Source organism: Adiantum capillus-veneris, chromosome 17 (assembly GCF_014529385.1).
Source record: "Adiantum capillus-veneris isolate H3 chromosome 17, ASM1452938v2, whole genome shotgun sequence".
Classification (NCBI taxonomy): domain Eukaryota; kingdom Viridiplantae; phylum Streptophyta; class Polypodiopsida; order Polypodiales; family Pteridaceae; genus Adiantum; species Adiantum capillus-veneris.
The window spans coordinates 75,981,187-75,985,812 of record NC_140947.1 but is presented as its reverse complement, the minus strand read 5'-3'; positions in this window follow the sequence as shown (position 1 = coordinate 75,985,812).

Below are 4,626 nucleotides of genomic sequence, written 5' to 3'. Positions count from 1 at the left end.
AGAAGTTCAACGAAAAAAACTACCAACATTGGAAGATGCAGATTGAAGACTATCTCTACCAGAAGGACCTCTATTTGCCACTAGGCGGTCTTGCGAAGAAGCCCGCAACAATGGCAGATGAAGCATGGATTGTCCTTGATCGAAAGGCACTGGGAACAATCCGGTTAAGCTTGGCATCAACGGTGGCCTTCAATGTTTTGGAGATGAAGACCACGGAGGACTTGATGAAGTCACTTGACGACTTCTACGAGAAACCATCGGCATCCAATAAGGTATTTCTTATGAAGCGCTTGTTCAATCTAAAGATGGGAGAGAATGGTTGAGTTGCAGAAGGTAAGCCGTTAGTCCTTTTTCTTTAAGTCCTTGATTGAAAGTGAGCCGGCGTTCGTTCTGCCTCCGTTGCATAGTGATTGATGGCTTCTTCTCTATCTAGTTGGAGTCTCTCCAGATCCAGGATATGGTTTTTGAGATTTACAATTGGACGCTGTATCTGGCTAGCCAAAACTGGTAAGCTGGCTATCTGCACCTCAATGGGTAGAATTGCCTCCTTCCCATAAACTAGATGGAAAGGGGTGAAACCTAGTGATGTCCTGAATGTCGTTCGGTAGGCCCAAAGAGTTTCCATAAGATGTTTATCCCAGTCTCCTGTGTGATTGTTCACCTTCTTTGTGATGATTTTACAAATCATTCCATTTACCTTCTCTACCAGACCATTGCATTGTGGATAGTATGGTGTGGAATGTCGGCGCGTGATGTCTAACTTCTTCATTAGTTCTCCTACCAGATCTCCTCTGAAGCATGGTCCTCTATCTGATATTATCTCAAGAGAAGTGCCAAAACGGAAACAGATATGCTCAAAAATGAACTTTGCTACCTCTTGGGTTGTAATGCGGGTGGTGGCTGTTGCTTTTGCCCAACGAGTCATGTAGTATACACCCACTATGATGTACAGTTTACCTGATTGGGCCCTTGGTAAAGGACCAATTGCATCTATTATCCATTTCTCAAATGGACCATATGAGATGATAGGAGTTTGTGGCTCATAGGTTAAGGTGAGATCACTGGCCACTTGACAAGCCTTACATGTTTTACACCAATGGTGTACATCCCTGTTCAAACTCTACCAAGAGTATCTTGCTTGTAGAATCTTCCTACTGGTGATATCTAGAGCAAAATGACCGCCGGAGACGCCATCATGGCAACTTGAAATTACCTTTGTGATCTCATTGGAGGTTGTCACCCACCTGAGAATCTGATCCTTGCCCTTACAGTACAAGTAGTCATTTACAAGGCGGTATCTGGTAGCCTTCCTTACCATCCACTGCTTCTGGCCTTTGGTGCATCCTCCCGGACATTCTCCTGTATCTAGAAAGCTGATGATATCAGGCATAGCATCACTACCTTGGAAGAGGGGTAGCTTCAATTTGATTGCTCCTACGGGAAAGTCTTGTATTCTTTCCTTGGCTAGAGTATTTGCCTCCTGATTTTCCGCTCTGGGGACGTGAAATAGTTCACTCCTTCAAACTTCCATAGAAGTTCCTTAACTTGGCGTAGTTGACCAAGTAAAACCCGATTCTTACAAACCCAAGTGCCATTTATCTGCCTTATCAAAAGCAAAGCATTGCCAAATACATTTAGGTGTGCTGAATTCCTTGTGAAATACATTGTTCCAACCCAAGAATTAGGGCTGCATATTCTGCTTCATTGTTGGAGTGGGAGTGTAATAACTACCCGATGGAGAATACTCTTTCTGGTTGCTCGTTGAAAAAAACTATGCCAGCTCTGCAGACTGGTCCACTGTTCTCTTGTATGCTCCATCAAAGAAAAGAGAGTGAGCTTTTTCTAGCCTAGGACTCTCTACCATTGGTGTTTCTTCCTTTTCTTCCGTGTTGACCTTCAACCTCTTCTCATAGTGGCGATGAGTGAGAATTCCCGCTAAACTAGCCCTGGTGGAGTTTTCTACTTGCATGGTGTAGTCAAACTCTTGTAACCTACTTAACCACTTAGATATCCTAGATGATACATCCATGTGTCACATTACATATGAGAGAACCTCTTCCATTGTCGGGATTACAAAGGGTCTAGGTAGGAGATATGAGCGGAACTTTGTGGTAGCAAACATTAGTGCCAGAACCATGTGTTCTACTTCGGTAAATCACTTTTCTGACGAGGTCATGACATGACTAGAGAAGTAAATAGGACGCATGAAAGAAGTTTTGGGGTCCTTTTGCATTAGCACGGCTCCGAGTGTATCACTTCCTACACTAGGGTTCACATAAAATGGCTTGTCCCACTTAGGAGGTGAAATAGTGGGAAGCTTAGCTAGGATTTGCTTTACCTCAGTAAATTGCTGCTCGTTCTCTTCACTCCATGAGAAGACATCCCTCTGGGTGAGCTGTTGTAGGGGAAAGACCGCTTGAGATAGCAAGTGAATGAAACCGCTTAAGTATCTTACCTTCTGAAGGAAAGAAACCAACTGCTTAGCGGTGGTGGGTGACGACAAAGATACCAGGGCTTGGATCTTGCTAGGGTCAGCCTCAATCCCTTTTGTTGAAATTACAAGGCCAAGAAGAGTGACTTTGCTTTCACCAATGTGACACTTATCCACGTGGAGATGGCCACCCAAGGTTTGCAGCCCGGTTAAGCCATCATAGACTTTGCTTAAATGAAGGGCTCGTGAACTATAGATGCAAAAATCATCTACAAAAATCCGTATTGATGTTCCAAAGTAGGGTTGGAAAACAAAGGTCACATAGCACTAAAATGTGTCCGAGGAGTTAGTGAGGCCAAAAGGCATCACCCTATAAGCAAAGCATCCCCAAGGTGTGATGAAGGTTGTCTTCTTCTGGTCTTCTTCCGCAATGATAACCTGGAAGTATCCTGAGTAGCCATCGCACACTGTGTATCGTTCGTGACCCGCCACTCCATTGAGTATTTCATCCTCGAATGGGAGGGGAAAGTGATCCCTTTTCGTGGTTGCATTGAGAGGTTTATAGTCCACATAGACTCTCCACTTACCATTTTTTTTGGTGTGACTACTACTGGGGAGACCCACTCTGATTATTCAACAGAGTAGATGAAACTTGCTTGTAGCAAACTTCTCACTTCCTTAAGTACTGCCTCTTGTTGGATTACTCCAAGTCTTCTGAGCTTCTACACTACGGGTTTACTACCTTCCTTGAGTTTTATGTGGTGTTGCACTACTATAATTCCTGTGATCTTATCATAGCCATCAATGAACGAAGTAGTGAAGCTACCTAGCATGGAGATGTACTCCCTCCTTTCTTCATTTGTTAACTCCTTTGAGAGCATTTTTTGTAACTTACCTGCATCCTCCAAGGACTGCGTACCTGATGATCCCTCTTGGTTTGTCGGGTGTGTTTCAGATTGTGTCAATCTTTTTGGGTCTTTAAGAATGACCCCCATCACTTCGATGCTACTATCACTTTCATTGGTGGTGGTTGTCTCTTCTCCTGAGGTAGACAAATATTCATTGGTGGACTCATCTTCTAAAGCCTCCAAGATCATGTTCCGTTGCTTCCTAGTCTTTATGTCGTAGAATATGGACTTCCCTTTAGCGTCCTTCATCTGAATCATTCCGGTGCTCCAATCTTGTTTAGCCTCCATAGCCATAAGCCAAGGCCTCCTGAGAATGATGGGGTAGCCCTCCCTTTTGTTTGGCATGACGAAGATGTCTACCTCCACTTCTGTATTGAATGCTTTTACTTTGACCTCATTCACAATGCCTACGCATTTTACTCTTACATTGTTTGCCATTTTGGCTCGGCAAGGTGCTGGCCTACTTACCTCTAGACCTAGATAGTGCATCATCTTTTCGCTCATGACACATATTTGCGCGCCACCATCTATGTAGACGTTCGAGATTCATTGCCCCTTGATGTGAGCATCCATGGTCAGTAGGATGTCGTCGAGATCCCTTCCAAAGATAGCCCCAGCTATCCTGGGTCTTGATTTCCTGGTACTTACTATTTTTGTCCATTGCCTCCTCATTCTTGGTGCAAGGTGGAGTAATTGAGGCCAAGTTATCTTCGGGACCTGCATTAACACTAGGTTGGTAACCTAACAGGACATAAAAGTGTCCTTTCAGGGTTTTGAAAAAAACCTCCAAAACCATAGTAGATCCACTCATTTTGTAAAATCCTTTCATGAGGTTATAGTTCAAGGCCTACTACACATGGAAAAAATAAGAAACTTGTAAAATTTCTCATCTTTGGGTCACACCAAGCCTCTAAAGTCGATGGACCAGTACATTTTCATCAAAACAGTCATTTCTTATGTTTTGTTCCATAAAAATAAGATTAGGGATTTTTGTAGGACTTGATATAAATTCCCTAGTTAACTTCAATGGGTTAGTGATCAGAACATATGATTGCTTCTCACTCACTATTTTTTGTTTTTCCAAAAGAAATAGGTACAAAAAAGTTGAATTTTTACCATTCTGCAAACCTATCATCAAAGTTTCTATAGCCACACTCAATACAAATAGTATATGCATGTTTTCTTAGTTCCCTATTGTCCTTTAGGTTCATAAGGAGCCATGGAGCATGTCAAAAGAATAATACATCTCTTACCAAGGGGAATCTCGGGGACAAAGATGAAGTGCTA